The sequence below is a fragment of the Perognathus longimembris genome, chromosome 3 (assembly GCF_023159225.1).
Source record: "Perognathus longimembris pacificus isolate PPM17 chromosome 3, ASM2315922v1, whole genome shotgun sequence".
Lineage (NCBI taxonomy): Eukaryota > Metazoa > Chordata > Mammalia > Rodentia > Heteromyidae > Perognathus > Perognathus longimembris.
In genome coordinates this window covers 73,261,980-73,274,040 of record NC_063163.1, presented here as the reverse complement: position 1 = coordinate 73,274,040, position 12,061 = coordinate 73,261,980, and positions in this window count along the sequence as shown.

Here is a 12,061-nt window from a genome sequence, read left to right as displayed (position 1 = left end):
CCCCTTCCAAGGGCCATGCATCAGTTGTGTGTTGCTATGAAAAAAATTCCTCACAGCAACCAATTGGCTTAAAACGGTTCTCTGCCCTGGTTTCTGCCAGTGGGGGGCCTGGGTAGGGCTCCTTGGGGAGAGCCTGGCTCGTGTCTTTTACGTGGTTGTAGCCAGACAGTGGTAGAACATGGGGTTTTCCTTTCTAGGGCTTGGGGTTGTTTGAGCTTCCTTCCAATATGGCAGCTTGGGGCAGGTTTCTTCCATGGCGCCTGAAAGTTTTGAGCATCAATGTTCCAGCCAATGCAATCAATATTGCGAGGAAATATTTTTAAAGCAGTACTGGGGGGTAGTGGTGGGGCTGGGAATATGGCCTAGTGGCAAGAGTGCTTGCCTTGTATACATGAAGCCCTGGGTTTGATTCTTCAACACCACATATATAGAAATCGGCCAGAAGTGGCACTGTGGCTCAAGTGGTAGAACTCTAGCCTTGAGCAAAAAGAAGCCAGGGACAGTGCTCAGGCCGAGTTCAAGTCCTAGGACTGGAAAAAAAAAAGCAGTACTGGGGCTTGAACTCTGAGTCTGAAGCTTGTCACCAACACTGAATGGCTGTGTCACACCCTCAACTGATGCATCTGGCCTCCCACTAAGCCACGCCCACCACAAAGCCATGCTCCAACGAGCCACGCCCACCACAGAAGCCACACCCAACAGAGCCATGTCCCCATGGAGAAGCCACACCCACCTCTCAACAAGCCACGCCTACAACAGAAGCCACACACAATGAAGTCATAACCCCCGCTGAGAGCCCCACCATGGAGCCATGCCCCCACCACAGAGCCATGCCCCCACCTCTATTAGAGAACTAGCCATGAGCAAAATAGGTAAGGGACAAATGTCCAGGACCTAAGTTTAAGCTCCATTTACCAGTACCCCTTTTCCCCCTCAAAAAAAAAAAAAAGAAAACTTTTGAGCAAAACACAGGCACATGCAAAGTACAGGGCTTATACTTAAAAACATTTTTTTGTTATTATTGCTGGCATTGTCATTGCTATTGTGAATTATTATGCTGGGGAGAAGATCCAGGGCCTTATACATGCTATGCAAGTGCTCTCCTACTGGCTCTGTCACTATTGTTTTATTTAACTTTGTGAACTTTAAACGTGTCCATCTAAGTGTTCAGTGCCTCTCCATTGGAGTTGCCTCTTCCACTACTACCCCACAATCCATATCTTTCCTTCCCCCATACTCATGTTTTGTACTTCCTTCATCACAGACTTACATGTCTGTATGTATCTATCTATGCATGCAGGTATCGATGTATCTATATCTATGTATGTATGTATGTATCTGTCTATCTATCTGTGCTAGTCATGGGGTCTGGACTCATGGTCTGGGGGCTGTCCCTCAGGTTTCTTGCTCAAGGCTAGTGCTCTACCACTTGAGTCACAAGCTCCACTTCTGTCTTTTTGCTAGTTACTTGGAGATAAAAGAGTCTCATAAATTTTGCTGTTTGGGCTGGCTTCAAACCATGATCCTCAGATCTCATCTTCCCTAGATCTGTGAGTCCTTAGTCCCTGGCTATTCTTTTTTTTTTCCCCCTTGGTCACAGAAAAAGGAGAGGGAAAGGACCAGGAGACTGCACCCCTGGACAGAGTCCAGGGCGTTTCACTAGTTACCAAGATGGGGAAGATCAGAGTGAGGAAGTCAGTGTGAAAGACAGCCAGGTCCTCTCACCAGGCTGGGCCAGGAGGGATGGGCAAAGTCAAGGTCGCGGTCCCTGTACCTTGGAGAAGCCATGGCCTTTTCATCCTGTGGCGCAGGTGACACCAGCCAGCTCTGGAAAGTTCCCTCCTGGGCTCTCAGCTGACCAGTGCTCCCAGCTCAGGAGATCTCGTGAGAACTGACCCCAGGAGGATTGATGGGTGTCTCTTAAGTAAACTGTCTCAGGAAATTGCTCGCCTGGATCTGAACCTCTTCCCTTTTTCACCATTCCACCCATGGTTCTGCTTTCTTTTTTTTTTTTTTTTTTGGCCAGTCCTGGGCCTTGGACTCAGGGCCTGAGCACTGTCCCTGGCTTCCTTTAGCTCAAGGCTAGCACTCTGCCACTTGAGCCACAGCGCCACTTGTGGCCGTTTTCTGTATATGTGGTGCTGGGGAATCGAACCCAGGGCCTCATGTATACGAGACAAGCTCTCTTGCCACTGGGCCATATCCCCAGCCCTGCTTTCTATTTTTTTTTTGTGTGTGTGTTTGTGTGTGCTGGTTCTGGGGCTTGAGCACTGTCTCTGAGCTTTTTTCAGTCAAGGCTGGCTCTCTACCACTTGAGGCATAGCTCAAAGGGTGGCTTTTTGGTAGTTAGTTAAGGATAAGAGTCTCACAGACTTTTCTGTCCTGGCTGGCTTTGAACTTTGATCCTCAGATCTCAGCCTCCTGAGTAGCCAGGATTATAGGCTTGAGCCACCAGTGCCTGGTTCTGCTTTTTGTTGATTTTATTTTCCTGTGCTGAGAGTGGAAGCTAGATCTTGCACACACTAGGCAAGTAGGCACTCTACCACTGAGTGAGGGCTTTCCTGTCCTTCTTTCCCTTCCTTTCTCTTTCTTCTTTCTTTCTTCCTTTTTTTGTGTGTATTATACAAAGCAAGAGATTTCATTATGACCTTTGCACATGCATATGGATTTGGATCAGATTCACTCTATCACTTTTTCACATACCTCCTTTTCTTCTTCCTCTTCTACCTCCCCATTAGTCCCTCCCATTATTTGCAAGACCTTGCACCCCAACTCCACACCCATCTTCCACACATGAGAGAAAAAAAATGCAATCTTTGTATATATAGGACTGGCTTATTTCACATGTTAGGGTCTCCGGGTCCACTCATTTTCCAGCATAGGATGTGATTCTGTTCCTTGTTTATGGCTGAACAATACTCCCTTGGGTTGAAATAGCCTATTTTCCTCATTCATATGTTGATGGATGCCTAGGCTGACTCCACAGCCTGGCTCTTGTGAACGATGAAGTAAAACACATGTGCCATCACATATCTCTATTATAAATTGCCTTTCTTTCATTTGGTAAATACTCAGAATTTATATGCTTGTATCATATGGGATTTTTTTTAGTATTGGGTATCAGGGCCCCGTGTTTGTTAGGGAGGTGCCCTGCTGCCAAGCCATGCTAACAGCCTTTTTGGTGCCAGTTACTTGAAAAACAACAACACACACAAAGCTTCAAATAGGTGTCAAAGGGGTTTCAGTTTAACGTGTCTATTTATGAAATAAGCAATTCTTGATCCATGTCCTACCTTTTATCATTCTTACCATCTATGCCAACTCCATCCCCCCCTCCCACCGGGCCATGAGGGGTGGATTTCCCATGACCTGCTGGAGGGGAGAGCAGTTGGGCTGCCCTCGTGGGGTGTGTGTCATGGCTGGCATGTTTAGTGGGAGCCCGGGAGGGTCAGGATGCACGGGCCATGCTGGGGGTGGGAGATGGAATGAACATGTTTGGAGGTAGGAACTAGGGTACCCATGGTTTGTGGCAGGACAGTGACAGGCCGTTGGTTTGGGATGCTCTCAGAAGGGGAGTACGGATCAGAGGAGGGGTCCCCAGGAGGCAGGGAAGCACATAAGGAGGAGGAGGTAACCCAGGGGTGTTGGGCAGGGTCTCAACCAGCACCCAGTCCCACCGGGAGGCAGCTGTGGAGTTTGCACTATGAACTGGCTCACTGTGAGGCACCGTCCTTATGTGGGTGTTCTGTCAGATGTGGGGGTGGGGGGAGAAGCAAGGCGTGGTAAGGAAACCATGCAGAGACTAGGGGGCTGGGGAATGGTGTTCCTTAAACTTCTCACTGGCCTGAGCTTATCCAGCACCTTCAGCATCGGCCCAGAATGCAACACCACTTCCCTCGTGGCTCAGGTAAACATCACCTCCCACAAGTCAGTCTTCCTTTGCTCTCAAGCATGTTTAAAAATTCAAATACAGCTGGGGCTGCTGGCTCACGTCTGTCATCCTAGATACTCAGGAGGCTGAGATCTGAGGATCACACAGTTCAAAGCCAGCCTGGGCAGGAAAATCTGTGGGACTCATCTCCAATTAACCACCAGAAAACATGCTGTGGCTCAAGTGGTAGAGTGCTAGCCTTGCGCTAAAGAGCTGAGGGACAGTGCCCAGGCAGTGAGTTGAAGCCCCACAAGTGACAGAAAAAAAAATCAAATACATGAATAGTACAAGGAGTTTCATTGTGGCAATTCCATAGATGTATACATTGTATACATTGAACTTTGGCCAAGTTCATTCCTCTATTATATGTCTTTAATTAACATATTCATATACAAATACAAGTATTTATATAGGAATATACCATTATTCATGCACAAATATATACATGTGCAATGTATTTTAATATCCTTCACTGTCAAGTTTAAAATGCATTTGATTAAATGTATTTTAATTGGAAAATACTGTGATGTGATTTTCATGTGTGTATGTGTACTGGGGCTTGAACTTGGAGCACATACAAATTATGGAATGACTCTGTGTAACTAATTAAACCGATCCATTACTTTACTTGTTTTTGTCTTTTTCTGTTGGTCGTGGGACTTGAACTCTGGGCTTGGGGCTCAGCTCAAGGCTATCGCTCTAACACTTGAGCCACAGCCCCACTTCTGTCTTTCTGGTACTTAATTGGAGATAAGGGTCTCACTGACTTTCTTGCCTCGGCTGGATTTTAACTGCCATCTTCAGATCTCAGCCTCCTGAGTAGCTAGGATTACAGGCCTGAGTCACCAGTGCCTGGCCCTACTTATTTTTCTAATTGTGAGAATATTTAAAATCTATCTTAAAGCCATAATCACCTTTCTATGCAAGAGATGCTTAAAACTTAACTTCTACAATGATTTATTATGTATTTTTAAAAAGGTGGAGGAGAGAAGAGTCAGGTGCTACTAGCTACTCAGGAACTGAGATATGAAGATCTGGGTAGAAAGGCAGCCCAGGCAGGAAATGAACCACGAGAACCCGGAAGTGCAACTGTGGCTTAAGTACTAAAGTGCTAGCTTTGATTTTAAAAAGCTCAAGGACAGTGCTCAGACCCTGAGTTCAAGCCCCATGACCCCCCCACCCCCCCAAAAAAAACCCAAAAAACAAAAAAAAGCTGGGAGGGCCTCAAAGCTCCTAATACATTGACATAAAAAAATGTACGAGGAAGTGGGGATTCTAATTATCCTGATTGGATCATTGCACAGAATCGACATATATTAAACTACTGTACTGTAACCCATAAATATGTTCAGATTTATGTCAATAAAAAATAAGACATGAGCAAACGCTCGATCACAGAAAAACCTACGAGGGGGAAAAATGGGAGAGAGCAAGAAAAGGTGTAACATTGTTCAAGAAGAAATGTGCTCTCCACCTGGCTTATGAGACTGTAACCACTCTGTATATCAACTTTATAACAACAACAAAACCCCAACAACAACCAGCCTCTCAATCCTCTGGTGTCTCCAATGAGTAGTTTTCATGCCATCCGGCCACCTGATGGCATAGTGGAAGACTGACTAGGAGGGACCCCAACGCTGAGGTTTGGGGGCGGAGGGGGGGCAGGAAGCAAAGAGGGGGGCTCATGCCTGTCATCCTCGCTACGCAGGAGGCTGATATGTGAGCCTCAAGGTTCGAAGCCAGCCCGGAAAGGAAAGTCCCCGCGAGGCTCTGATCTCCAAAGAACCATTCAAAACAAAACAAAACAGAAATGGAGCTGGGGCTCCAAGTGGAGCGCTAGCCTCGCTAGCTCTAGGGCAGCGCCCAGGCCCGGAGTTCGAGCCCCACTACAGAAGACCAAAAAGACCCCACCCTGCCCTTATTCCCGCGCATCCCTCGTGTCCCCGCCTGTCACGCCATCCCACGACAGCGGAGCCCCCGGCCCCCCAGTCCTATCCTCGCCCCCACCCACACTCACGGGGTTCCATCCCCCAGGTCGTGTGAGCCCCCAATCTACAGCCTCGGGGGGCACATTAGGCTTCCTCCGAGGCAGCGAGAGAAGCGAACTTTGAGACCCATGTGGAGCAAGGCAAGGCTTCCGGGCGACTTCCGCTCCCAGCGGCCTGGGCTGAAGCTCCGTCCCACCAGTGCGCCCAGCCCGGCGTGGATGAGCGCCAGCCGGGCCCCACCGCCTCCGCCTGTCCGGGCCAGTCAGGATCTGCGGGCGGAGCACGTCCCTTCTCACGTGACCGCAGTGCGTCCCACGTGATGCCGGAAGCTGCCCCTCCCCTCGAGGGGACGCCCGGAAGTCAGGCCTGGCTCCGCCCCTGCGGACTCAGTTCCACCATTTCTCACTTGTGGGGTGGGGAACGGAAGGCGTGGGTTGGATGCCTGATTTCTTCCATTGATGCTTCGTGGTCTCCTGCCTTGAGATCTGTCAGCTTCCTTTCTGTTGTTTTCCTCCTAAGTGAGCCTTTAATTTGTGATTTTTACTTGGGGTATAGATAACTACCATCTATGGAATCTATCTTTACTTGTGCTGTGTATATTTGTGGAATCTATGTATCTATGCCTATCTGTTTACCTATTTCTTTCTTCTATCCTCTCTGTCTCTGTCTCTGTCTCTTTCTCTCTCTCTCTCTCTCTCATTTGCTATCTGTCTATGTCTGTCATCCACCCAGCTATCCATCGTCTATCCTGTTTGTCTTTATATTTTTCCCGGTGAGGTGAGCAGTTTCACACATGAGTAGTGTCAAGGAAAGATAGCTTCAGTCCTTACCTGAAACTTGTGACTCAGATTTCAAAACATATGAGGATCCCAGGAAAAAGAGAAGATCTAAGTTTTGCTAGTAGCAAAAATGGAAATTGAGTTCTCCATAATGAAAGGATATATCCCGGCCAACCCAGAGGACCATGGAGAGATAATTACAGACTGGAGAAGAAGGTTCATAAGGAGGTTTATTAGTGGGGTCATAGTTCCCACAGGAGAGGGAGCTACATGGCGGCTCCACCTTATCCCAGTGGCAGCTTCTTTCTGTGGGTGGGATGGGGTAAAAGGGAAGTAGGTAGGTAGTGAGTAGGAGTGGCTCATTAGGTATGGGTGGGTCTGGGGGCTAGTGGGAGGAGCTGAGGACCTGAGGCTAGGGAAATGCTAACATTCCCCCATTTTTTTCCCATTTGTTGTTTATTAATAATAGAGGAGGGGTACCAGGCCCGGAGTATGGGCGGAGGTTGTTTCTTCTGGAGCTACTTCCTGCTGTAAAGGGGCGATGTAGTCAGAGGTCCCTGATTCATTTGGCCTGGTACCATCCAAGAAGTATTTGTTTGACAGTTTGGTTGGTAAAAGTCCTCATCATTTCCACGAGAATGGTTATCAGGGCCAATGGGTGTCATAGTCTCCTTTGGCTACCTCCTGTAGCTTGGGCACATCAAGGAGTCACTGGGGTGGGGGTCTTCAGGGTCCAGATCTGCACTGGGCAGAGCAGTGTAGTAAGAGGATGGCCTTGAACTGCAAGTTCCCAGGTGGTGACATGGGTGATGGATGTTATCCTGTTAAAAGAGACTTTTGAAAAGGTCAGGTGAAAGGCTGACAAGTTCACAGGACCAGTTAACATGAACAACATGGGAGAACACACCCTGGCACAAGCCAGAAAAGTTCCATTTGGAACATAAACCCAATTGTGGCCCATTACAAGGAAGGAGGAATAACTGGACTGGGGGCAGGAAGGACGTGTTTAGGGATAGTGGACTGGTTGGGAGTAATCAGTCAGAGGCAATATACATAGATATACAAATAGCAAGTAACAAAGGCAAGAATGCAAGTTTCTGTCCAGATGGAAAATGGACAGGTATGGACATTAGGTGGGTAAACAACTATTCTTCTAGATCTCCCTGCTCTGATTAATTTAGGAAGGGCAAGTTTAAATTGACTCCATTTGAGACTTCATCTCCTCTTACTCCTCTCCATGGTTCCTCGTTGTCAGGATTGACCTCGTCCTGAAGGTCTAGGTGCTCATTGCTTGGATAGCTTGTCCCAGTTGGCATTCACGGGGTTTGAACTCAAGGCTTGGGCACTGTCCCTGAGCACTTCTGCTCGAGGCTAGTGCTCTACCACTTGAGCCACTGTGTCACTTTCAGCATTTGGCTGGTTCTCTTGAGCCAAACTTCCAGTCTGGCTCTTTGCTAGTTAGTTGGGAGATGGAGTTTTAGAGGGATATATTTTTTTTTCTGCCCAGGCTGGCTTTGAACTGCAATCCAAGGAGTCTTAGCCTTAAAAGCCCTTTTTATTTCCAATTAGAGCAACAGGAGAACAATAGGAGTAGAGCTTACCTGTAACTTGAGAATTGACCAACAAATACTTGCCAGAGTTCTGCTGTAACATTTAAGAGAACAGCAGACTGAATGAGATCCATGTACCATCAAATCATTTCATTTAACCTTACCGGCAGGTGGAGGAGAACACAAATGAATACCAATCAAGAGGGCAGAGAGTCAGGACAATGTTAAAAGTCTCAGCTTCAGCAGATCCGAAGTGGTGTGTCTTCCACCCCGAATCAGCAGGCTTCGTTAGTCATGTGTGATGGAGGAGAGATGGGTTGGATTTGGGCAAGGCTGTAGTGGCATCTCTCAGAGTCCCCTGGATAGTTTGTCACACCTCCTGCTGAGTTGTCTGCAAAATTCTACACAGACTGGTTAAAGACATTTGAAATCTCCCAGTATTCCCTGGTTGCTTACTCTGAGTACTCTGGCTTTTGTAGGCTGGTACCCTACTGGTTTAAGCAGGGTGACAACTTTAAAAAGATTTTAGAAGGCTTGGGCCTTTAACCATCTTCCTAGTCACAAAATCCACACAGACCAAAGGCCAACCAAGTATGCTCTCTGCAGCAGCCATGACAGTTTCTGAGACATGGAGGGGGAAGACACCAATGCTACCCCAATGCAACCCTGTGGCCACCAAACACAACTCTGATGCTTTTAACCTTGGAGTAAGTCTCGGTTGCAACTCTGTCATGATAGGCCTGCTATAAGCCCAACTCTAATCTTGGAATTTACAGCTCAACAGTTTCAGCACAAACAAGTCTAGTTTTTACAGTCCAACATAACAAGATGGCTACAGTTTCAAAATGGAGTCACTGCTGCCTCAAAGTAGGGTTTACCTTCACTCTTCAGGATGCTATGACCAGAGAAGGTCCAGGAGATGGGAGACACAAACGGAACACAGACATGGGCACGGCGTAATGGCATTGGAGCTGGTCAGAGCCTTAGCACGCTCACAGCGAGGCACCTTCACCTCTGAGCATTTGAATTGCAAGGCCACAGTTACAGAGTTAAGAGTGGGGGGGCAGGGTTACTGGGAGCTTGAGTCTCCACAATCCTGCCCAGCCTCGAGGAATTTGGCACGCCCATTACCTGGAGGTGGGTGGGACTCCACCTCCAAGAGTTTTTGGAACCTTGATGGAACCAAGATGGCACTTGCTAAAATCAATTCTATTGTCCACCATGTGGTCAATGCTAGAGAAAACTTAGGATTTAGCCAACAACGAGCAGAATTTAACTGAATCTCCAAACTTAACAAACATCAATAATAAGAACAGAAAACCTTTCTTTGTGTCTTTCAAAGCAGATGTTAAACAAATATTGGTACCTTTGGAAGCTATTACCAACCTATCCTATATCACAGGCAGGCAGGCAGAGTTTAGAGAGGGGCAGAAAGAGAGAGGGAGAGAGAGAGAGAGAGAGAGAGAATTCCATTTGCCTGAGTGCTCAAAGAAGTTATGTAAGTCCTGCAAAATATTCCAAATTTGTAAGATTGGCTCAAACTTGAGCAACTTTTAGATTGTGCCCCTCCCATGGTAAGTGATTAGCGGAGCTGAGGAGTTAAATCAAGCGTCCTCGGTATTACTCTGGTCAGCTGAAATGTAGGAGACAATCAGCAATGAGGTCGTCACTCCAGTTGCTGTGTCTTGGACCGAGCAAGGAGTGTGGCCCTGAAGCCACAGCCCTGTGGCCCTACAGTAAATCGGAAAATTGGATCTGAGCTCCCAGTTAGATGATCACTTACCCTGGGTGTGAGGGCAAATTTGTAGATTGTCCTGGTGGATGGAAGTGGAGCGCTCGGTCAGGAGATGTTACCTCGGTGGTCCTCTGGGTGGGCTTAGGACAGCAGAATAGGTCCCGGGGGCAGCTTGCACCCCCCAGAAATGGGGAAGCAAATCCACAGGGGAACCTATCCTGGGTTTGGCACCAATAAAAGGATATTTCCTGGCTATCCCAGAGGACCATGCGGAGATAATCACAGGCAGGAGAAGAAGGTTCATAAGGAGGTTTATTAGTGGGGCCATAGTTCCCACGGGAGAGGGAGCTACATGGTGTCTGCACCTTATCCAGGTGGCAGCTTCTCTCTCTGGGGGTAAAGGAGAAGTAGGTAGGTAGTGAGTAGGAGTGGCTCATTAGGTATTGGTGTGTCTGGGGGCTAGTGGGAGGAGCTGAGGACCTGAGGCTAGGGAAATGCTATCACATAAACAAGTGTGTTTGTGTAGGTGGTGGTACTGGGGCTTGAACACAGGGTCTGAGCACTGTCTCTGAAACTTTTTCCTCAAGGCTGGTGCTCTACCACTTTAGTCACATCTCTTATTTCCAGGTTTGTGGTAGTTCATTGGAGATAAGAATCTCATGGACTTTTTTGTCCAGGCTGGCCTCTAACCATGATCCTCAGATCCCAGCCTCCTGAGTAGCTGATTATAGGCAAGAGGAATTGGTGCCCTGCTTTCCTTTTCTCTATTGCCTCAGTTTCTCTGTGGGTTTTGGCTGTCCTGCCAACCTCTTCCATGATTCCTCAATGATTTTCTTTCTTTCTCTCTTCAGAATATAATCTGAATATTACCTGATGCTCCTCATTCATTGTGTCAAAATGGTGCACACATCTAACCCTCCATCTAGCCCCCACAACAGCATCTCTATCGTTTTGGCATTAGGATAGCACTGGCATTATAGAATGGACTTGGTGCAGTGTTCCTTCCCTTTCTGGAACAGTTTGAGGAACAGTTGTTGCTCTCTGCATCCTGTAACAGTTCAAATGGATACTGGAGCCAAAGAAATGAGAACAGACACAGACAGAGTAGAGCAAGTGGGGACCAGGGGACTCAAGGCACATGAGCCATGAGTTCCCATAAGCAAGCTTATTTAGATTAGTACAGAAGAGGTTACTATAGGCTCAAACAGGCTATACTTGCAGAAAACCAGATATCCATGTATTTTGTATTTATAGTTGTCGACATGAGCCAGAGTTTGTGCATATAGTGATAGCTGACTCCTTTAATGTTAGGGGGCAGAGAGAAATGCTAAATACTTTCAAAATCTGTAACTCACATGTTTCTCTCACTTCTTTTGTCTTCACTTTCCTAGGGTCCAGTTCTCTGCCTTCTGAGAACTGGTGAGGCTACATCCAGCCTCTTCACCCTTTCCTGCGTCTTAAAGCTCAGCTTCAGCATTAGTTCCCTACCATAGTGGCATTCATTCTTCTTCCTTGTAGAAGTTAGCAGTGAATTCATCTTGTCCTTGAATTTTCTTTCTTGGGAGAGTATTATGGATTTAATTTGGGTCTATCTTGTAAGTGCTCTCTATCCTCTTTGGTTCAATTTTAGTGTCCAATGAATGTCCTCTATTCTAGATTTTTCTAGTCTGCTAGACTATACATCAACCAAATGCAGGTTAAGTAAAGATGGATCAAAGATCTTAATGTAAGATCAGCAACTTTGCAACCTCTTGAGGAATGTTGGGGTCCATCTTCCCCCTAGATGGAAGGGGCCTGAGGCACCTCCCCCAGCTGGGGAATGCAGCCCTTCCATCCTCCCTACATTGGAATCTGGAGAAACCGGTCCGATAAGAGACCCCCCACCTAGCTGGCAGCCAGCCCCGCCCTGGAGGTCGAGTGACATAGCCCCTTGGAGGTCAAGTGACATAGCCCCTTGGAGGTCAAGTGACCAGCCCCTTGGAGGTCACCTGACAGCTCATGGCCTATGGGAATCCTGGCCAACCCCCTTCCCCCCGATCATCTACCCTTGCCCCTCTCTCAATAAAGTTAGTTAGCTC